The sequence below is a fragment of the Ambystoma mexicanum genome, chromosome 12 (assembly GCF_040938575.1).
Source record: "Ambystoma mexicanum isolate Mex_15411 chromosome 12, UKY_AmexF1_1, whole genome shotgun sequence".
NCBI lineage: Eukaryota > Metazoa > Chordata > Amphibia > Caudata > Ambystomatidae > Ambystoma > Ambystoma mexicanum.
In genome coordinates, this window is record NC_090936.1 from 364608586 (window position 1) to 364633487 (window position 24902).

The following is a 24902-nucleotide window of genomic DNA, read 5'->3' on the forward strand; positions in this document are numbered from 1 at the left end:
GGCTGGTGAGACTAATTTCAATTTTTATGTTTTCTAAATAGGTACATCCTACCGTACTGCTACTGCCACCTATTCCAGACCCCGGCCGATGGATTTTTTAATCGCCAGCTGCAGCTTCTTGTAAACAACTGCACAACGTTGACAATTTTATGGGACGATCGCCAAGGGCCCATATGCCCTTACGCAGTACTAGCGGCTAGAAGCAACATATCAACCTTTAAGGTGGCCTAGTTCCTAGTTGATGGAACAGCCTTGCGGTTCACCGTGCGACCAAAGTGCTTCTTTTAACGAAAACCAACACCCTGTGTACCATAAAGGAACAGCGCGTGACTCACGATAAACTTTAGAGGATTTGGGGATCGAGAGAAAAGAAAAGAAATTCCATTTCGATTTAGTATGCCAATTGCTGAATATTCTCTAAACATTTAATGTCAAATAAATGTACTTTACCAAATGTACCATATTGCTGTTTGATTTTAAAGTACAGTTTCATATTCCGAATTGTGGCGCGCTGTGTTGTGAGTTGATCTGTGTTGGTTTCGGGGTTCTGTGTGAAGTCACGTAGAAGACTGGGCGCGTTTGCCTACGCAGCACAGTAACGTCACGGAGAGAGGTGGGGAATATGAATGTTTTGATAATGTCAGGCTCAGGGGCGGGTGATATGATTTAGTGCTGCAAAAGCAGGTCAGCCAGGGCGATGGGGCAAGTGATAGGATTATCACAAAATGGCAGTGCCCCGGTGCCTGTTTTCGCATGTGTTTAATGAACCAAAACTCGGGTAAGGTCCATAGGAAATTTTTCTAAAATCGAGCGATTTAGGATTAAAAACACATGGCTGACCCATAGGGACAATAAAAATTTCTGACCGAACCATTCCTTTAACGGTTCACTCACATTATATGATACATATACCTATAGGGGAAGAGGAAAGCGTAAAACACAGCTCTGGTTTCTGTGCATGAAGATAATCAGTTATGTTATGAACAGTTTATGGTAATACTGCTGCTTTTTAGCTTACTTTAAATTCCCTTGCACATGGTCATGTTTGTATGCATTATGCTGTCTTTATGGTTTCTGTGCAGTAGGGTAAATATGTGGTTATAAAGGCAATGGTAGCTACTTCTTACATGTTTCACAGTGTTAGCCCTGTAGGCCTCATAAAATCAGGGACGTACACCAGCTTATTTCAAATGCGTAACAAACTAACAGGAAGTGTCCTCTCCTCCTCCCTTTTCCTTCGTCACATCCACTCGCAACGTTCTCTCGAGCGTCTTGCCTTAAAGAGGCAGTCCCCCTTGACAACACCCCAGACAAATGTCCTTGCAAGGGTTTTAACTTGAACTGTGCTAACCATGGCTCAACATTCTTCCACTAACTTCAGAGGTCTTTTGATGACTCTTTGGGGTCATCCGCGTAACTCTTGACTTGAGCCACTGTCAGTATTTTCAGTAGGAACCAACTGACGTAGAACCTGCGGTTCGCGAGCGACCCACTCCTCGTCATGCACATCATAGTGTTCAGGGTCCAGGTCAACTGGCGGAGGTCTTTCCTCCTCTCCTCTCCTCTCCTCTCCTCTCCTCTCATGCTTGAACAACAAACTGTTCCTGGTTACCTTCTTTAAGTCGCTCGCTGCTGTTACCATTGTTCTGTTGACAGCAACTACTTGAAGGGGCTCAGGTGCAAACTGTGAGTCTGTCTTTCTAGTCATGTTTTGCTGGACCCAAACCTTGTCTCCAACATGGAACTCCTTTTCCTGAGATCTCCTTCTGCCGTCTATTTCAGCTCTGGCTTTCTCCTTTCACTCAGCGTCCCTTTGGATGACCTCTCGGTCTGGTTTGGGCCTAGTTGTTGGGTTGTTGATGATTCTGGTCCTAACTTGGTATTTCATCATGAGTTCAGCCAGGGTTTTGTTGGTGGCTTCATGGGGTGTGTTGCGATAGTCTCTCAACATTCCACACAACGCCTGATGGAGGTCTGAACCCTCGATTGTGATGTTTGGACTCATGAGTGGTGCCTGATCCATGTTGTAGACGTGTCCCTGGGTTTCGCCTCTGGGCGCTGTTGAGTACATGGTGTCACCTTCCTGTACATGGATGTTGATGAGGCCTAAGCAAGAGGCCGTCTTGTAGCTCAGCAGGCATCGCCCTTTGGTTGGGCTCCTTATTACGTGGATTATGGTCGTTGTCGAGTGGTCACCATGGATGAGTTGTCTCTTGAATGACCCGACACTGTGTAGAGGGGTATCGGCACCCCATTGGAATATTCTGGAGGAGGTCTGCGTGAGTGGGGGTTTGTTTTGGATTTGTTCAAATTCCTTTCCCCCCAAAATGTTCACTGTGTCACCTGAGTCAATAAGGAAGCAGAATTGTTTGTCACAGATGTCAACTGGTATCTTTGGTGCTTCTCGCGTCTCACCCTCGTCCATGATGAAGTTCACAAATTCGTCCTGTGAGTATAAGTCGTATTGTTCACCCTCATAGTCTTGGTTGACTTGTGACATGGTTCGGTGATTTGGTTGTGGTGGAGGTGGACCGACATATTCATCATGAATCCGTGGGACCACGTCTTGTGGCTCGTAATCCTGGGGTTCATCTTCTGGATAGAGTTCTTCCACCACTCTTACATATCTCCTTGGCCCCTGTTGGTATGGGTGTACCTGGTATGATTGGTTTTGAGATGGCCGTGGAAACAATCTGTATTGTGGTGACGCGGCTGTTCGTGGCGTGGAAAACAGTCTACACTCTCAGCAGACAATTTGGAAGTGTCCTTCCCTGCTGCAATTCCTGCACTTTTGGGTGAGTGCAGGGCATGTTTCGGTGTGAGGGAAGGCCACCACGCACCTATAACACTGCCTTTGCATTCGTGGGGTCGATGCGTAGTTTGGTCCACTGGTCCTTTCACCCCCTCTGGCGTTGCCCGTGTGGACTGCTGCCATCACCTCACTTCTCTCCTAAGTGTTGTCGTGCTGGTCATCTGCGTTGCCTGTTTGTCAACCCTTTCGAGGATTCTGGCCATTTCGCTAACCTCTTCAATGGTGAGGGGCTTTTTGAGAAGCGTTTTTTTTCAGTGTGGGTGAGAGACACCCTTCTATTACTCTTAGGCAAATGGCTTCCTCTAGAGAATATGCGTGGAATTGGCAATGCGCCCCTTTAATTTGAATCCTTGTGATGAATTCACCCACGGTTTCATCAATGCGTTGCGTGCATTGGTTGAATATATATCTTTCATAGTCTTTTGTTGAGGGCTGTTATCAAGGCTGCGAAATCTGTGTGTTCTGCTAGCGGGATGGTTTTGATTAATGATTTTATTTCGGTACCAGCTGTGTTGATGAACATGCTGCATAGGCGTGGGGATGTCTCTTCGCCTGCAGCTGCTATACAATTGTTGGTCTTCGAACAATTCAACCCACCAGGGGCCCTTGTCTGCTTGCAGGGTCATGGAGAAAGATGGAGGCATGCTACACGCTGTGGCCATGGACCTTGATGGAGGCGTCGGAGGCGGTGGGGCCTGACCAGCCTGATCAGGGGAGGAACTCATGCTGGCGTGGGTGGTGGGCGCTTCTTGGTGGTCCGGGTTCCTTTAAGATGGGTGGTGCTTCTCTTCCCAGGACAAAGTGGAGTGTCGTGGGGCGGTTGTCACCTTCCACCTGCGGTGCAGGAGGCTTATGGTTGAGCAGCAGCTAATATTCTGAGCTACCTTTATTATGGTGGTGGGCTAAGGCACTATAGCATGGGTAGGCCCTTTCACCAACCTGTGAGTTGCCTGTGATGGCTTCTGCAGCAGGCAGCTTGTCGTGTTGCTCAGGGTAGCACGTGTGAATCTCCTCCTGTAACGTTGTTCTGGGAGTGGCACATGCCGTGGGCTGGCACCTGCAGTGCTCGTTGCTGTGTAAGGAGTAGGATTAATTCGCCAGTGTTCAGCGCAGGGACCGGAGCAGTCTGTTTGAAGGTGGGAGGAGGGGTGGGCTCTTAGATCTGAGCCGGACTGGACGTGTGGCGGGTTCGCTCACACGGACGTTCCGAGCGTGGCGCTCAGCGTCGGCTCTGCTGCTCAGAGGGATCGCTGTCTGGCAGACAGCAGGATTGCTGGTGTTCGTGGGCTGGACTAGCTCAGACCTGCAGCGGGATCGTTAGCACGAGGATGCTTGGCAACCCAGCAGGATCGCTGGCGTGGACAACGGCTGCACAGCAGGATTGCTGTCGCAGATGAAGGACGATGCTGGTGCACGGGATACTCCTCGTCGCCAAATGTTAGCCCTGTAGACCTCATAAAATCAGGGACGTACACCAGCTCATTTCAAATGCGTATTTATTTCAAACTCACAGGAAGTGTCCTCTCCTCCTCCCTTTTCCCTCGTCACATTTGCTTGTGACGTACTCTCGAGCGTCTTGCCTTAAAGAGGCAGTCCGCCTTAACACACAGTACCCGACTCTCTAAAACAAATGCATTGATATTGTCACTATGTAACATGGAAAGATTTTGAAGGTTACACTTCCATGAGCCATGGTGCAGACAATGGCTACGTTTGCACATGAGTTCCTTCATATACACTGAAAAAGTGTGCAATACTATGGTGTGTATAGCAATGCATTCCTCCATGACATACTTCTCTCATGATATTTCTTCCAATATTCTTTTATAGTTTTCTGCCACCATTACAATAACAATCCCTTGAGGCTTCCAATGAAAAGTAAATGCACATGTGATGTCATGAGTGATGTCATGAATGAGATTTGTGATGCCGTTACTCCTTGCAGTGCACACTGGTGGCACGAGTTATGGTTGCTTAGCTTACCATAACTGTCAAATTTTGTGGGTTTTTCGGCTTGACCTGTAACCATAATGTCCCTGTAATAACGTTTTTCCATCGAATTTCATAGGTTTTTGCTAGTGCAACTTAACCATAACGTCCCTTTAACAATGTTTTTGTTAGTGAATTTCATAGATTTTTATTAGGGTACTGTAAGCAGAAAGTTGCTTTAGCATACCGTATTCTGTAAAGAGGATAGGTATTTGGTATGGCAATATAACCATAACATCCCGTTAACAACGGTTTGTTACGGATTCCTTTGCTGCCCTCATGATAAACGTGTGGAAAGGGCACATTTTCTGTTGTATGTATCCATTTGCACTACCCCTTACTTTTCTAAATAGAGTTGGTGTATCGTCCAATTACAGATTTACATAGTAAATGTTGTTTAGTGTTTCAGGAGGCTCTTTTTTCTGTTAACAGTGCATGATAAATCTGTACCGCACACTACTGACCGAGATAACTACAGATTAGCAATATGAACATTTCCTAGGGACACTGAACCTAGTTGTCGTATGTGCAATCACACTGCAGCTGTCCGTAGGACTCCATTAGTGGCCGCATGTCTGCATCTTCGAATGTACTGGTAAGTATTTGGGGAAGGGCACGTGTTTCCGTTCCACGCCGAGACCCATGCATAGGTCATCCAGTTTATGCTGGTAACACCGCCCCTGTCGCTAGCCCTACGGATTCATGCAGTAGGCTACCGCATTTAAAGTACTGCTGCCGACTTCCTGGGTGGCTTTGAAAACCTACCAATAGGTGGCTAAAGTATAACGGCCACTGGTAAACAAGGAACAGCAACCTGCAATGTCACGTGGGCGTGGTAAATGTTGCATTACTTTGATTTATCTGCTGGTTGCCTTTTCATGACCCGTTAAACAGATACATTGTGAGTGCACTCAGCAGTGTGACTGAAAGTATCAAGAGGTCGCCTGCCGGTCGTGCAGTTGAAGAAAACATGGAACTGCAGATGGGACAGTTTGTACTAAGTCTGCAAAATGGCAAAGCTTGTGCACCTTCCTCATGCACATACTCGTGCATGTAAAGGCAAATAATAAAACAGAACATGCAGGGCGCAAACAATCCTACTAGTTGTTAGAAAAGCACTTTAGCTGCATGGATCGCACACAATAAATGGCTTCCTGCTGCACATAATGAAGCTGTGTTTCCTGTTGTAAACATTCTTGTATTCTACAATGTATGCATATCCGTGAATGCTACCCCTAACACGAATGGCGTAGCATAAAGTGGTGATACTGGATGTGACGACAACTGAAATGAAAGCACAGGGGACCAGTGGGCAGGCTACTGCCCTTCCAACAATTACTTATCCTACTTTCATGTAGAGCATAGCCCACAACTGCTACGGGCAACAAGAAGGGCAACAAGAAGGGCACTCCTGTAGGGGAGTGGTGCTCTAAAACAACCTTAGCAAACCATGTGCCACACTACAGACCCTTACCGGGCAAACGGCATTGTATTGTCCATGTACTGGAACAAGCTACTGTAAAGAGGCAAGGTACTTCGAAGTGCGTGGGAACGGTCCTTACGGGAGCATTACAATGACTGGCGCCTATGTACGTGAGGGCCACCCAATATTTCTGTCTCCTGTCACGTCCCCTATAGTATCCAGGTAGGTGCTGCCCCTTCTGTACCTGACCTTTGCTGTCATTCCTTCTGTGGCGTGTGAGAACAGTGTGATAAATGGAAATGAACTGGGAAAGGAACAAAAAGGTAAATAACAAAATCACCTTGGACAGATCAACAACGAAATTGCCAATGCACACACGCACGGCTAGATGTGTGGCAGTGTGGGAAACACTGTAGTGGAATTGGTTAGAAAGGGGGTCGCTGTACAAATAGGTTTGTTTACATGTTGCAGAGCGTTTTCAAGAGAGTCACAGCGCAACACTAACTACAAGTATGAATACTTTCAAGAAGGGCACCAAACCAATGTAGATGTGGTGTACAGCAATGGGATGGCTGGCATACTAAGATGAACGTTATAGCCGACGAAAGGTATTCGTGCTGTGAACCGTCATATTCCCAGGGACAAAGTATGTAATTGGCACATGTCAAAGAAAGGCAAAAATACACTTCTTTGCAATGTACCACGCTGTCTGCATCCACGGACCAAACAGAAAATGACGCTCCCACATCAGTGATTGCATAATGCGGTAAAAACGTATGCAAAAGATCGGAAACAAACGCATTAACTGGGCAAGTGCCTCCTTCATCACAAACGACACTGAAAATCGTTCAACATGATGTGCAATTTTCCCTGCACAATCAACAACAATAATATCGGCATGATTGCTTGCCACCAAAGTGTCACACAGAGAAACCAAAATCAGGCACTTCATTGTAGCTACTCCATAGCACTACACATTCACATCATAGATTGCAAAATGCGTAGCCACTGCACAGTGTTTTCCATTCACTTTCGGTCAATGTATGTCGGAATCGCCTAACACCTGCACGCTGTGCCTCGTGAAAAACACAGCCATAGTCGCACCCTCTGCATTTCTGTCCAGAAATCCACTGTGTAGCACAGTCTGTCCGTACACACCACACCCACAAACTTTGTTACCCTATCCCGTAGAGTCTGCAAGCCCATTTCTATGAGCGTCATCTGCAAAAGGGGCGTATTTAACACGTGCCACCCTGCAACTATCGCAATATCGCTGACTTCTCATGCTGGGCACACGCGGGAGTGGAGGAATAACTTTGAACCAGGGGAGTGGACGTCGTTAGTTGTGCTGGCTCTGAAACTATCCTTTGGGGTCTTTGTGTTTTTTTTATTTTTATTTAAAGGTGCTTCCCTATAAACACTGTTTTTATACGTAAATGTATGTTTTCAACATTAGCTCACATTCTTACAATAGGCTCTTAAGTGCAGTGTGTAGTTTGCGAACAACACGTCATTGCCACTGTACGACAAAGACATGCCATTTGTTGTGAAAAGGTGTATGTATCGTGAACCAATGTTCTCATTCTCAGAGTAGAACATCCCAGCAGCACTTAAAAAGTCACACATGCTTCTGGTAAGGAGACCCCTTCCGACCTCTGGCTGGCGACAGGAATCATTGAAAGACTTCAACACCATTCTTGGGGGTATACATGAGAAAAGCACCTTGACAGTAGGAAAAAAGCGCTGCACTGCTTTCATCATAATCTTCAGTTGATGGAACACATGGGAACAAGGCATGTAACCCATAAAGAAGGCTCCAAAGTGCATGATCACTACATGTACAGTTGACGAAGGGGCCACGCGTCGACATTCTATAAGCAGTCTGCCTAAACAGCATGATTCGACACTACTCCACAAAGCGTCCACCCCCTCCAAACTGAAATTGCCAGACGTCTTCTTGGAGGGCATACATGCACAGATCTTCCCCAAAGCCATCACCCACGACGAAAACTGTACGTCTTCCCACGTTTGCAAGCCGCAGTACACAAAGTAATGGGGAAAGTGAATGCCTCCCTTTCCTGTGACGCACACCTAAAGCACCATATTGGCCAAAGGCCATAGTCCCATTTCTATTGGCCAGCATGCTCACAAACGCAGAATGTGGCACGTGCCTTTGTCCAAGTACCGCCAGGGCCGCGCCCCAGTAAAGCAGGGGGAGTCCTTCCTACTGGCGTGCTTTCCTCTGACGCACAACCTGAGCAGCACATGATAGGACAATCGCTACAGTCCAATTTCCATAGGCCCGCATGGTAAGGAGCGTCGAATCTGGCACTTGCGGGTCCCCAAGAACGTCAAGGGCCGGTCCCCAGTGCAGCAGGAGTCCCTCTTCCTATTGCTGTACATCCTAAGCAACTCATTGACAATCCCCACAAGTCCCATTTTCGTGGTCGCCACCCCGCAAACTCCCTACATGTGACTTTTGTGCTGCATGCGGTCGTGGGGGGAATAACTTGCAACCAGAGCAGGGGGAGTTCGTATAAGGAGCAAGTCTTTAGAGTTTTTTTTGTGTAGATCCCTCTACAAAAATACCTTTTTTGTCTGTTCTTAGTAGCTTTTGTGTTTTCTTCTATGCACATTAGTTCAGTAAACTCTTCACTGCATCCTGTAGACGAGCAAACAAAACTGCATTCCCAATGGATGACAACAAAATGCAATTTTCTTGGAAAAACTCAGCATTTCCACAAGTAATAAGGTCATTGTTGCAGAAGAACATTCCACGAGTGGACAAAAAAGTGTACATGCTTCTGTTGAAGAGACACCTTCCTTTGTCTGGCTCAGAACAACATCCACGAGCAGTAGGCTATACTCTTCGCGGTATTATAAATGAGAAAAGAACCTTAGCGGTCGTAAAAAGTGTCCTCACGACATCCAGCAACCTCCTGACCGAACAAATGTAAGCAAGGCAGGTAACCCATATGCATGCCACCGTAATTAATTACGATAACATCCACTACTGGAAACGCGGCAAGGTCTTTGCAAAGTGCATGCATATCGACGAAATGGCACTCATACACAGTGTTCCACAATGCGTCCACTCTTTCCAAACCAAAATTGCAGTCAAAGTTTCTTTGCAGAGCATAGTTGTGCAGATCTATTACAAAGGGATCACCTACAGTCAACACAATATATTTTGCCATGTCAGCCACCCTCAGTACGCAGAGTATAATGTGCAACCGTTTCACCTCCCCTTCCTGTTAACCAAACCCACACTACCTGATTGGCTAATCCCCACACGTCCATGGCAATTGGGCAAGGTGGTGTAAAGGGCAGATTTTGGCATGTGCGCCTCACTAAAGTAGTGCGTGGGCTGCACCCCTGTAAAACTGGAACAGTCCTTCCTTTTGCACCATCTTCTCTGCAGCTCTACTTCATTAGGTTACTGGTAAACAGGCACACACGCATCCACCAATCGCATTAAAGCCGCCATCATCAAACACTGTCACTGCTGTACAACGCTTGAAATGTACCGTTACACATTTACAGTACAAATGTCGTGCCATTCCAAAGCACGTCCACTACAAAGGTTCAATGAAAGTATGCACGTTTTCTCCATCCGCATTCATCCACACCCAGGATGTGGCACGTGCCATCCTGAAAGTACTGCGTAACCCGCTACCTTTCCGTCATCGGGGGGATGGGTGCTAAACAATATGAAACTGTGCAGGGGATTCAGTCTTCCAGCGTATATATGTATAAAGTGTTTTTTTTTACGTGCGTGCGAGCAATCATTTTTTTTCTCTCCATATGCATTTGTTTGCATGTCCTCCCATTTTTACAACATTCTGGTCAATGCTTCTTGTAGAGTGTGAAAGAAAACGGCATTGCCAATGGCGATCAAATAAATGCCATTTCTACGGAACCACTGCATATTTTGCGACCTCATGATCTCATAGTGGGTGGAGAACATGCCAGCAGTCTGCATGAACTGACGCATAATTATTTTTATAACACACCTTCCGACCGCTGGCTGGCAAAAAATTACACCGTTATGGACCCACACTGCTCTTGATGTTATGCATGAGAAAACCACCTTGGCAGTAGGAAAAATATGCATCACTGTGGTCAGCAACCTCATCAGTAGACGGATTAATAGTCCACACGACATGTAACCCAAATGTGCACTTCCATGGTGCACCACGACACAGTCCACGTTTGTGATGGATGCCACATATCTGCAAAGATGAACAATCCCGCCAAAACTGCAGTCACCCTGACAGGCCCAGAAAGCGTCCACTCCTTCCAACCCGAAATTACCAGCAACGCATCTTTGCACGCAACACCTGTTCAGATGACGCACAAAGGTATCACCGACGATGAGCAGTGTGCGTATCTCCATGTCGACCACCCTCACGACACAGTATTGTGACGAAATGGTACCGCCCCTTCCTATGAATCACACCCTAAACTCCTAATTGCCTATTTCCCACAATTCCATTTCCACCGTTCTCATAATGGCAGGATGGGCACGTGCGGTTTCCCATTTACAGTGAGGGCCACGGCGCAGTAAATCTCTGACAATACTTCGTCCCTTTGCACAGTCACTTTTTGCAGCACTCCCCCAACTGGGTGTCGTCACATTTGAAAACACGCATGCACCAATCACATCCAAAACCTCTGCATTGCACACTGTCATTTCTATACACCACTCCTTATTTACTGTTAAACACTCAGTACACATTCCGTTTGATTGCAAAGCCCCTCCACCAGAAATTTCTGCTAAAGGCGGCCCTATTGCAGCATCCACAAACATCCTAACACACCCCCAGTACACCTTTAGCTATGCACACAACATTGCAACCCTTTCCACACCCACCACAACACTACACACATCCAAGCAAGCGACCATGTGGGCACCTAACATTATGCACAAACGTTACATACGTGGCGGCAGTTCTACCTATCTCCCCCAAACCATAAAACACCCATTCACGAAAATGTATCACACTTAGCAGAAGCCACAAACATAGCGTAGCCTGCACCACCCCTACGCACTACCATTCACACGCTATTGTGTCACTGCCAACCTATGCACACCACCTTCACAACATTGGCCCTACTTCAATAAATCTGCACACAGAATAGTAATCAACCACATATAAGCTGCCCTTCAACCATACCCAGTTCCATACTCACATTATGTACGCACTGCACCCTGTAGCCACACTACCCAACTTCTCACTGCACCATATCCTGCCGCACACCAAATACTGTAGCATGTTCCAACTATCACCACAACCATAGAATGCACAATACACACTTTGCAACTCACTTGTGCTGCTGTAGCACGTCGACAATGTGCTCCACATGCATTCTCCAAATATCACCACCCTGTGCCTGATACACTGCCAAACCTGCATTGCTCCAGTGGGTCTGCTCCTTGCACACATCCCCCCCACCATAATTCAACAATACATGTCAGCATATCACCAACTACCACTATGCACATATGCACCGCTGGCACAAGCACTCCTAACCAACCTCGACACCGCAATGGACAAACACATCATTACACACAACTGTTACCATAATGTATAAACATTACACTGTCTCCGGCACTCCTACGCCCTTTCATTCACATACTATTGTCTTACCTACTTCTACTAAGAAAGGATTGTTTCACTGGCAACGTAAACACCATGTTTACAACATTGCCCATACTGCAAGCATTGTGCACACAGCACACTATCCAAGCACATATAGGCTGCCCTTCAACCATACCCTGTAACATACTGACAGTATACAACCCTTACACCTATTGCCCACACAGCATGACTTTTCACTGCAGCATCTCCAACCACAGGGCACCGCCATGGAGCTATGCAGTAACAAATTGCAACAGTTACCATAATGTACAAACAAGACACTCTCTCCTGCATACCTGTGCACTTTCAATCACATACTATGGGCATACCCACTACCATTCACAAAGTATTCTGCCACTGCCAACCTACCCACATTCAGTTTGCAGCACTGACGCTACCGCAACCAATCTGCACACACTGCAATATGCAAGCACCACCCTGTACTGGATGCAGACTCAAACACGCCTTCCTCCGATGTGTATGTTGCAGCCCTATGCTGCTCAGTACATGCCCTTCAGCCTACGGGCTTCGGCCATGCACCCAATAGTATAATCCTTCCACAGACCCACCGCACCTTCATTCACCCATGCATGCCTACATGTGCCCAACTACCGCATTCCATCATCAGCGCACCACCATCCGCGGTCCCACCCAACCTAAGTCATGTGCAATTCACTCCCCATCTGCAAATGACCTGCCACCACTCACCACGAAAAGAGTTTGCCGCAAACAGGTCACGGCAGAAGCTAAGGGACTGTTACAACTGCTGCCACCAATCACCACAGAAAATACTAGCCTACATAGGTCACATACAAACCCCTTCTCACTCCCCCAGCCATTTCCTCCCTTATTGCCGCCAACACAATGTGTACGGTACATTTTCCAGACCCTTCTGCCGCCGCACTGTCCTCCGATACACCATGGCGGCTTTCCCAAAAAATGTTGACGCACAGCGCGCGTCCCTCCAGCCAGCCACCGGCCGCTTCCAAACTTCTCTGACACCAAGCCGTACCGCGATCCAATGACACTTCTGTCTGCGGACCGAACAGGGAAATGGGTCAGCCGAGCAGACCCAGATATCACACATTTTTTGGGACATACATTTCAGTGTTCTGCAAGAAAATGTACCGGTCCGATTTCCACCGAACACACAAAAGCACGCTTTCTGGCCCAAGAAAATACATCCAGCCATTCGACCTGAAGCTGTGCGCAAAGTTTTTCCCCATGCAGTTTATGGGTGAAAAAAAAAGTTTTGGGAACCCCCTATAATTTCCCCCGGCACGAAACCTCACCCAACTTGGCCAAAACATTCGGAGCCACCCATATACTTTTTTTTGCAAAGGTTGGTGAGGATTCATCCAGGGGGAGCAAAGTTATAAGCCACCGGAAAAAAGCGCTCTTCCTATGAGTTTAGCAGCTTAACCATAACTACACGCCTGCCACCGCGGGCCGTGTAATATATACACAAAAATAAAGGGAGATGAGGCCGACACCCAATATTCCCCCCATGGGTGGCTTAATGCCCGACCGATACATCCATGTGCTATTGTAACATCATGTCAGTTTTACCCAACTGAGACGAAGAAGACCATCCGGGACAAAGATTAACACGAATGCAAGTACTGAGAAGAGTTGGCCCCAAAGCTATGGAAGTCTGGTAGCTGTAGTCTATTTTGGTAACCAGGAACCAACTCCCCTCCAATAGCACAATTTTTTCGCATGGGGGGGAGGAAAGGGGGAAAACCAATGATGTGGCTCTCCTGACAGCCTCCCTGAAGATTGATAGAGACATGAAAGCGCTTGGAGGAGAACAGCAACTGAAATGCAGCAGGTATTCGAAACTGGGAACTAGATCTATCTCAGAAGACGACGGTGGTGTGCCAGCGGTATCCGTGGATACTACGCCAATTTGCGGTTACCTGAACAGGCAACAACCTTGTGTGGTGATTGCAGGCAGCCTTCATTATGGCATGACAGCTCTAGCAGCAATTTCTTTCTGTGACGAGTGGTGGCAGGCTGAATTGCAGAAGGGAAGTGCATTCCACATGACATGAACATTTAAACATAGCATGTACTATGGTGTGTGGTACTTCCGTAGCCCCTTTGATGCATGGCTGGAGCCCTTGCACTGAAAAGTATGTCTACTGGTTGAAAAGGTATGTCCACTGGTTGCAAGTAGGTGTCACATTGTTGCTTTTTGTGTGCGGTTTGGCTGCATTGCACACATTGTTGATAGCATGGGTGTGGTGATTGTGAGAACATACGACAGTTGTCGGTGTATGGGTGGGGATGCTGCAGTGAGCAGTCCTGCAGTGTCTCTACTGGTTGCAGTGTTGGAATAGTGTCCATATAGAAGAGGATACGGTTAAACTGGTTCTTATATGTGCTTCGGTAGTCTGCATTGCGCAGACTAGTAAGTGTTGTAGTGCACTATGCAGTATTGGTTGTATGCACGTACTACAGTGTTGGGAGCAGGACCAGTGTTGTGAAGATTTTGTTGTTTGATCGGCATTAATACAATGCTTCGTGAATGGAAGTGGGCAGCAGTGCCAAACACTGTGGTATATTTGTGCATTATGATAAGTGGAACATGTGTGCTTGTGCTTTATGGTGCGGCGGTTGGGTAGAAGTGCTGGTCCCTATGTTGCCTTTATAAAATCTGGCACATGGCTACATGGTCGCCTGCATGGCTCTGTTATGTTGTAGTGGGTGTGGGCAAGGTCTAGACTGTTGGGTGCATGGCCAAAGGCCTTAGGCCTTGAACCCAACAGTCTAGGTCTTCACAACAGCCACCACAACATAATGCAGCAATGCAGTTGTAACTCTGCATGTCTTCGAAGGTGGGAACCTTTACACAATGGTTGTGGAGGACATTGTAGACTTGGTAGAACAGCAGAAGTGAGCTGCTATGCGTACATTAGCATATGGTGTAGGTCATTGCACGTGTTGCACATTAGGGAGTCACATGTGATCATTTGCTAGGATTTGCCCTTCATAAGACCCTTCAAATGTTGCGTTGGATGCATGGCTGGAGCTCTTACACCGACAAGTATGTCCACTGGTTGCAAGTAGGTTTGACATTGTTGCTTTGTGTGTGTGGTTTGGCTGCATACATTATTGGTTCACTGGGTGTGGTTATTGTTAGAACATTTTACAGTTGTCGGTGCATGGCTGGAGATGCTGCAGTGAGCAGTGCTGCAGCGTGTCCAGTGGGTGCAGTGTTGGAATACTGTTCATATAGAACAGGGTACGGTTGAAGTGGATCCAATTTGTGCTTGGGTAGTTTGCATTGAGCAGATTAGTAAGTGTTTTACTGCACTCTGCACTATTGGTTGTATGCAGTTACTTCTTATAGTTGTCGCTGCATGGGTGGAGATGCTGCAGTGAGCAGTGCTGCAGCGTGTCCACTGGGTGCAGTGTTGGAATAGTGTACATATAGAAGAGGGTACGGTTGAACTGGTTCTTATATGTGCTTGGGTAGTCTGCATTGCGCACATTAGTAAGTGTTGTCGTAAACTATGCAGTATTGATTCGATGCACTTACTAGAGGGTTGGGAGCAGGACCAATGTTGTTTGGTTGGCAGTAATAGAATGCTTTGAGAATGGAAGTGGGTAGGGGTGCCAACCAGTGTGGTATGTTTGTGGATTGTGGTAACTGGAACATGTTTGCATGCATCGCTGTATCATGGGGCGGCGGTTGGGTAGAAGTATTGGTGCCTATGTTGCCTTTGTGAATTCTGCAACCTGGCAACATATACGCCTGCATGGCTCTGTTATGTTGTGGTGGGTGTTGGCAATGCCTAGACTGTTGGGTGCATGGCCAAAGGCCATAGAACGTAGGCCATGCACCAAACAGCCTAAGCCTTCACCCCAGCCACCACAACATAATGCAGGAATGCATTTGTAACTGCATGTATTTGAAGATGGTGACTTTTACACAATGGCTGAGGAGGGCATTGTCGACTTGGTAGAACAGCAGAAGTGAGCTGCAATGTGTAGATTAGCATATGGTGTAGATCATTGCACCTGTTGCAAATAGGGAGCCACATGTGACCATTTGCGTTTGCTGTGGTTAGGCCCTTATAAGACCCTTCCTTTGGGAAGTGCTTTAAGATACTGCGGCATGAAAGGAAGTGCTCAACAGCACACATGTAAAATATGGCCAATGTACACAGGCACCTACATACCGTTCAGCACACCCAAAGCTATGCAGCCATGTATGCAAATATGTGGCCAGGGTGAAAGCTGGCAGGCTCAATTGCAGATGGGGAGTGCATTGCACATGACATGAGTATTTAAACACAGGGTGTACTATGGTGTGTTCTCTGCGGTGAGGGCCTAGCGCCTTGGATGCATGGCTGGAGTGGAAAGGGAAGAAGGACTGTCCCTGCTTTACTGGGGCGCGGCCCTCACTGTAGCTGGGAAAGTGCACTTGCCACATCCTGCCCTTTTAAGCATGGTGGGCATGGAAATGGAACTGTGGGAATTAGCCAACCAGGTGTCGAGGGTGTGCCTCACAGGAAGGGCTGGTACTATTTTTCCCCCCATCAGTCTGTGTAGTGAGGGTGGCAGGCAGTGATGGAGAGATGCAGAGTCCTAATAGTGGGTGGTACCTTTGTGCAAGATCTGTACAGGTATGCCGCGCAAAGAGGCATGGCTGTTAATTTTGTGTTGGAAGGTGTGGAGGCTTTCTGGGGCACTGTCTATGAGGGCAATTTCGGCGGTATGGTTGACCTTTGCAGATGCGTGGCCTTTGTTGGTACTGTTGATGTTGTCGTACTGCATTAGGGAGCTCTACATTTGGGGTATATGTCGTGTGGACGTTTGCTCAGTCGCCTAAAGAAGTTGATGGAAGTAATGCAGATTTTTCCCACTGCCAAGGCTGTTTTCTCAAGCATACCACCAAGAGGAGCATGGGACCATGCCGGTGTAATTTGTCCCGAGCCAGAGGTCGGAAGGTGTTTCATTAACAGAAGCATGTGTCAATTTATGTCCACTGCTGGGATGTTCTCCACCGACTATGACATCCTTAATGAGTGAAATTTGCACTTGTTCCATGCAAATGGTTTTTTTTATTTTACCAACATTGGCAATGCGGTTTTGTTTTACACTGTGCAAAAAGTGTCTTTGTAAGCATTTAAAAAATAAATTAAAAAAAAAACAACATCTTTTCTGAGGGATCAATAAAGACCCAATCCCCTAACCTGTTTAACACTTCTTCCACTCACCCCCCCACCCTTCCTAGCATGATAACTCTGCAGATTCCGTTGTAGTTTTATGCTTAAACATGCAACATCCGGCCCTTTTCAGGATGGTAGCCATGGAAATGGGACTGTGGAGGCAAAGGGATTGCTCAATAAGGTTTCTGGTTGTGGTGTGTATGGAAAAACGGTGGCAGAAGGTCTCTTTGTACAGAGAAATGCAGAAGACTATGGTGAAGTGTGCAAGCTAAGGGGCAGACATCCTTTTGTATGCATGCACTGTATGTACTTGTTTAAAGTTGCTAACATACACTTAGGGCCTCATTACACGGAAGGCGGTAATCCAGGGTGCTATTAGCACCCTGGACCATGCCGGTAAATTACCGGCACCGCCTTGGTGGAAAGGGGAATTACCGCCCTATTCCAAGGTTGGCGGGGCGGTAATTCCCCCTTCCACCTTTGCCCTTCCCCATTCCCATTTTTGCCCCATAGGGCATAATGGGAATGGGGAAGGAGCTAATTACGGCACCGCAATTTTGCGGTGCCGTAATTAGCACCAAGGTCCCTTAGCGGGTTGGTTTTTAACGCCTGCAAAAAGCAGGCGTTAAAGCACCAACCCGCTAAGGGACCTCGTAGTAAGGCGGTAATGGTTAACTGTCACCGTTACCATTAACGGTGGCCGTTAACCATTACCGCCTTCCGTGTAATGAGGCCCTTAGTGTTGCTTTTCTGCAATCATTATTCATAAGTTTGCAGTAAGTGGGGTGCTGCGGAAAAATATTTTATGAAGTGTACAAGGTAAGTGGCAGGGATCCTGTTACGAATGCAATGTGTGTATAATATCATATGATGTGATATTGTATGATATGCCATTTATACTGTGCATATACACACGTTTTTGAAGGCGTGCCGAGGCAAGGGCGGGGGAACAGAGGGGAGACAGAGACAACAAACCTACTAGGCCAGGTGTCACTCAGATCGCCCAAGTGCATGGGGAGGAGAATGTGCAGTACATGGGAAGAAGAAACAATGACAATAAGTAAAAATATGTCCCGATGGTGGCAAGTGCAAGGATAAGTGCAGACATCAGGTGGTGGTGGAACTGTTAAGAATACAGAAAACGGACCCCAAGTGCGGTGTTTGCCAGAAAGGCAGTGCAGGGGTGCGACTGGCACGGGTTGGGGGTTGCCTGGGCTCGAGATCAGAGGGTGGCCAGGTAACATGTGCAGAATCAGTTTCAGCCAGAAAGTCAGCATGGGATAGGAGGAGAAAAAGCAGAGGCAAAGAGAAAGGTTTTGAGGTGCTTCCAGAACCGGCGATGGTTCTCCTCAAGTTTCAGGGAGGCAAGGAAACTGTTGCAGAGGGAGGCCCCACCCAAAGAAAGAGATCTACCACCAACAGGTGGCGTGCTGAAGCGAGTGACCCTGAGGGAGTTGGAGGCGGATGAGGGAAGAGGTTGAGCACAGAGATATTTAGGAAGTGAGAGTTGCAGGTATTGAGGCCCAAAGCCCAGAAGGCATTGTGCATAATGCAGAGGGTTTTGACCTTATTCTTCCCAGCTACTGGGAGCCAATGCAGACATTTCAGTCCCGGAGAGACACGATCCCTTGGCTTGAGGCCAAGCACAAGGCGCACAGTCATCTTCTGGATGAGTTGCAGAGGGCAGAGAGTACAAGCAGGTAGATTTAGAACAAGGCTGTTGCAATAGTCTAGCCTGGAGAGATCTACAGCGGTGGAGACAGTGAGCTTTTCGGATGTTGCTTTAGGTTGGTAACATACATTCAGTGCTGGTTATGGTGCCATATTTTTACGATTTATGTAGGAGATGCATTAGTGGGGAAACAAATTCATAGTATTGTCGGAAGGAAAGAAGAAAGTTCCTGTATCGATAATACAATGGGTGATATGGGTACATGGAAATGTTGGAAGCATATACAATTGACGTGACACTTGGATGGGAGAAAAACAGTAACCTTTTTAAGAATGCAATGGACGCTCACTGACAGATACCATGCGCACAGGCACTTAGAGTTGTAAACATACTGCAGAAAAAGTTTTCATACCTCCACTTTGTGGTTATGGGTGCTCATGTGGATGAATGTCGATGCAAAAATCTTGCATTCTTTTACTGAACTTTCTACTGGACGTGCTATCCAATGACACGACACTTGGAGGCTTAATGTGCAACGGTACATATGAAGTCTTGTACAGAAGTGACTGTTAGATGCTAACGTCTTGGATGCCATTGGTGGTTGCGTGCGTGACTATTTAACAGTACCCAATGAAGTAGTGATGGACAAAAAATAGTGGAAAGGGAAGGAGGACTGCTCCTGCTTTACTGGGGCGCGGCCCTTGCGGTACTTGGGGAAGCGCACGTGCCACATTCTGTGCTTGTCACCACGCTGGCCAATGGAAATGGGACTGTGGGGATTGTCCACTCAGATGCTCAGGGTGTGAGTCACAGGAAAGGGCAGCAATATTCTTTTTCATTACTCTGTGTAGTGAGGATGGCAGGCAGAGATGGAGAGACCCACTGTTTTGCTAGTCGGTGATGCCTTTGTGGAAGATCTGTTCCAGTATGCCGTCAAAAAGGCTTTTATGGCAATTTTGATTTGGAGGGAGTGGAGGCTTTGTGGTGCTGTGGCGATGTGTGCAATTTTGGTGTTGTGCTTGCAGAAAGTCGACGAGTGGCCACTTTCGCATGGTGTGGTTGTGCACTATTGCTATGCTTGAGCTAAAACATGGCGCTGGTGCGCAGTGTATTCTGGGAGCACTCAGAGCCATAATGGATATTTACTTCATGCCGCAGTGAAAAGCTGTACTCATTTTGCTGAGAGCTGGATTTACTTTGCTGAAGAAAACATGCTTTCCAAACCTGGTATGCAGTCAAGGACATTCTGGTGGGAAAGCTGGCTTTGTTATGTCTTGTTATGAGTTATGGGACTGTTTTCCGTGGCGCTTGTTTTTAGAGGAGGGAAGCGCTTTGCTCCTTGAGGTTACTGTCGGTTGACCCAGCTGGCAACCAACGGTTGGTGGCCCATCAATGCGCAAGTGCATTTGCCAGAAGGTTCGAGAAATTACCACCCCTTTTTGAGGAGTACATATATGCGGAACCCCTCAACGGTCAGACGGGACAAGTACAAAGACCTCAGTCGGAGGGGGGACGCTTCCGTCCAGCATACCTGTGGGCAGTTGTGCTCTCGGCCTGGCTGTTATCGGGGTCTTCCAGCCGCTTCTGGCGAGATGAGGGATTCAGTTACGCCCACGGTGATGTATTTTCTTTTGAATTCTCCGTCTTTTCTGTGATTTATTTCTGTGTTATCACTTGTTGCTTCCAAGCTTTGAATAAATAGCCGTATAAGTGCTCATTATTTTCTAAGAGTGCGTGTGGTTGTAAGTCATTGGATCGTCTACCTGCGTTTAAATTATTGGCTCTGCAATTGCATTGGTGATTAATGACTGCCGTGCACTCTCGGCGAGCAATACAACTATGGAGCGTGGGTTCCATGCTTTGTTCCCGTGTGTACTGTCAAATGAAGACGTTGATGAAAGCAGTGAAGCGCATTTTTCCCACTGCCAAGGTGCTTTTCTCATGTATACCACCAAGAATAGTGTGGGACTATTCCAATGATTGTTGTCGCCAGCCAGAGGTCGGAAGGGGTCTTATCAACGGAAGCATATGTGACTTCTAGAGTGCTGCTGGGATGTTCTCCTGTGAGAATGACAACATTGGTTCTCGATTTATACACCTTTTCAATGCAAATGGCATTTCTTTGTCGACCAGTGGCAATGATATTTTGTTTAACAATCTACAGGCTGCATTGAAGACCCTATTGTAAGAATGTGAGCTGAACTACAAAACACAAAAATACTTATAAAAACCAGAAAAAATATATTTTTTAAAAAGGTTCTTTTCAGAGCCACCACTACTAACGCAGTCCCCTACCCTGGTTGAAATGTATTCCCCCACTCCCGCGCGCAGCACAAAAAGTCTGCAGACATTGCGATAGTTGCAGGGTTGCACGTGTCACATACAGCCCTTTTGCAGATGGCAGCCATAGAAATGGGCCTGTGGAGGCTACGAGATTGCTCAATAAGGTTTCTGGGTGTGGTTTGTACGCACAGACTGTGGTGCACAGTTTATTTATCGACAGAAATGCAGAAGGTGCGGTTATGGCTGTGTGTTTCGCGAGCCACAGTGTACGGTTTTTGGGGGAGTTCTGAATAAAATTGATTGAAACTGAATGGAAAACACTGTGCAGTGGCTGCTCATTTTGGATTCTATCATGTGGATTTGTATTGCTATGGAGTACCTATAATGAAGTGACTGATTTTGGTTTGTTTTTGTTAGACTTTGGTGACACGCGATCATGCCGACATTATTGTTCTTCATTGTGGAGGGAACATTTCACAACATGTTACACGAGTTTCAGTGCAGTTTGTGATGAAGGAGGCACTTCCCCAGGTCATGCGTCTGTTTCCGATCTCCTGCATAATTCTTTATCGCATTACGCAGACACAGATGTGGCTGCTTTATTTTTCATTTGGTCCGGAAACAAAGAAAGCGTGGTACATTGTGCCTTTTTACGACGTGCCAATGTCGTCCTTCAAAAATGGGAATATGACGTTTCACAGCACGAAGACTTTTTCCCCACAAATAGTGTTCATCTTACTATTCCTGCCATTCCGATTTCTGCACGCCCTATCAAAAATGCCTTGCTGCCCCTTCTTGGAAGTACAGGAATAATTTTTGTAGTAGGTGTTGCGCACTTAAACTCTTCAAAGCGCACTGCAACATGTAAAAAAACCTTTTTACAGCGAGCCCTGTCTACCCGGTCTACTACAGTGTTTTCCACAGTGCCACGCCTCCCTTTATTTAGCGCACATTCTGTGGAGCGTACACGGTGCGCAGCGCCCTGCATGTGTTCATTGGCAATTCCATTTCTAGACTCTGAAAGGAGCTTTCTTTATTTAACTTTTTTCTTTTTCCAGTTGATTTCTATTAATTTTGGTCTTGTAACACACGACACAGAAGGAACGGAAGGCAAGGACCGGTACGGAAAAGGCAGCACCTACAGGGATATCATAGGGGATGTGCAGAGAGAGGAAAATGTTGGGTGGCCCTCACTTAAATAGGCGGCAGTCATTGTCATGCTCCCGGACCAACCCATCCCAAGCACTTACAAGTAGCTTCCCTCTGAAAGGTTGCGCATCGCAGTACAGGCACAATACAATGCCCTTTGCCAGGCAAGGGTTTGTAGCGCAGCATATGGTCTGCAGGGATGTTTTAAAGATCTGCTACCCTACAGGAGTGTCCCTGTTGTTGGCCGCAGCAGGTATGGAGAATGCTGTTAATGAAATTACCCTACTGCATTGTTGGAAGGGAAGTAACCTGCCCATTGGTCCTTGTGCTTCAATTTCAGATTTCGTCACATGCAGTATGGACACTTCATAGTATGGCATTAGCCGTAGGACAAGGATTCACAGAGTTGAATACATTCTGAAATAGAAGAATGCTTAAAACATCGAGAAACAAAGCTTCATTATGTGGAGCAGGAAGATATATATTTAGTGAGGCCCATGCAGCTACAGTACTTTTCTAACCACCACTGATATTAATTGCACTCCGAAGAATCTGCTGTTTGCTTACTTCTCTTTACATGCACTGACGTGCAGAGACGGTGTGTCACTTTCACGGGTCATGGAAAGGCAAGCAGCACATTAATCAAATTAATGTGACATTTAACACGCCCACCGTACACTATAGGATGCTGTTCCTTGTTTTCCAGTGGGCCTCATACAGCCAGGTGTGCTGCAGCCATAAATTGGTAGGTTTGCACAGCAACCCACATAGTCGCCAGGACTACTTGAAATGCGGTAGCCTACTGTATGAATCCGTAGGTCTAGCGACAGGGGTGATGTTACCAGCACACAGGGGATGCCCTACGCATGCGCATAGCTGTGCAACGGATAGACGTGCGCTCCCACAACTAATAAAAAGTGCATTAGAAGATGCAGCCATGCTGCCAGTACTGGAGTCCTACGGATACCTGCATTGTGATTGCACATAGGTCGGCCAGGTGTAGTCTCCCTAGGAAACCTCCATAATGCTTACCTGCAGTCATCTTGGACAGTAATGTGCGGCACAGACTCACCATGCAATGTTAACACAAAAAGGAAAACCACTCACACACTTAACATGTACATCTTTAATTTCTAAGATACACCAACACTATTAGGAAAGGAGTAGCACAAATGGATACATACAGAGGGGAATTTGGCCTTCCAACAAGTTCGTCATGAGGGCAGCCAAGGAATCAGTGACAAAGCGTTAACGGGACGTTATGGTTCAGTTGCGGTACCAAAAACCTATCACCTTTACAGATGCGGAGCTGGGAGCAGTGTGCCTTGCATGCTCCACACAAGCTCAGCTGTTCCGGCCTCTGACCCATCTGTCCCCCTGTCGCATGCCCTTCACGCACCTTTGAAGACCCGTCTGCAGCCAGAGGCGGTTACCTGCAGCCAGAAGGGGTTACCTGCAGCACAGCGTTCGCGCAGGGCTCCGTTGGGCACTGGCTACATACACGCTGGGTAAGCGTACACCTGCTTCTGTGTGTTACTTTTCTTTCTGTAATTGAAACTTTTTTTTTAACCATAAATGCAGAGCTCAAAAACAAAAGTTATGATGAATATGGATATGGGTTTTGACCAAAATAAAAAAGCGGTCCGGCTCCTCCCCCAGTGCCGTTCAGCTCTTGCACTGAGGTATGGGTAGGTTGTTGTTAGTGCAAAGTAACTAACGTCCTAACAAAAGTTTTTGCACTGAATTTGCGAGGTTGTTCTTAGGGCAACTGAATCATAACGTCCCTTTACCAACTTTTTTTCACTGAATTTGATAGGTTTTTAGTAGGACACTGTAATCCGAACCTTCCTTTAGCATAGTTTTTCCAGTAAAGGGGATAGGTTTTTAGAAGCATAACTTAACCATAACATTCCTTTAACAATGTTTTTTGTTAGTGAATATATAAATATATATATATAAAAATGAGGCAAATTGGTACAGCATATATATGTTAATCTCTGTGGCACCAGGCACAAAAATCACATTACAAAGTGCAGAGAAATGCTTGGAAATCTTACCATCTCACAAAGGTTAATATATATATATTATAGGGCGGCAATAGCCGCCCTATAGTTAAGGTGAGTCGGACTCCCATTAAAAATTCTTAAGGTGAGTCAGACGCCTTAAAATTCTATTGTTAATAACTTTGATTCGAGTAACAGATTTGACCAAACATTTCAAAAGTGATTAGGGACTTGCAGCCCCCCCCCCCCCCAAGACTGCACAGTTTAGTAAAAATCCATTAAAAAATAAAGTTATTAAGAAGACAAAAGACCTTTTTTTCCAAAGTTGCGGTCTACTTCCCATTCATTTTCCCATAGACAGACAAGGTAATTTTCTGCAAAAGTGCACGGCCCAAATCCCTGGACTGATTTGGACCAGGTCCAAACAACGTGGGTATGAAGCGTGAACTCACGATCCTCGCTTGGTTTGGGCTTATTCCGTGCAGTAGTTTATAAAATATTTCACCCCTTCTTAAAAATAGATAGATATATCTCTGGGATTTACCCAAAACTTGGTGTTTTTAGAAATGAGACAGCTGCTATCTTTTTTCAGATAAAAAAAGATGCAAATGCCATCAGGCTAGAGGTGGGGGTGGATAGAGGTCACCAAGTGAAATATGGGAGCTAGAGGAGGGTATAGGGATTGTGTTAGCAACACAAAGCTTTCTGTAGCCTCAGCTATAGCCTCGAATAGCCAACATCTCAAAGCA

The 24902-nt window shown here is 46.6% G+C and overlaps 1 protein-coding gene across 3 annotated transcripts in view; it reads right to left on the reverse strand.

The window, feature by feature from the left end:
* IRAG2 (inositol 1,4,5-triphosphate receptor associated 2) overlaps positions 1-24902 on the reverse strand; it is a 2448326-nt gene that overhangs the window by 152542 nt on the left and 2270882 nt on the right. The gene's annotated exons all lie outside the window — the stretch shown is intronic.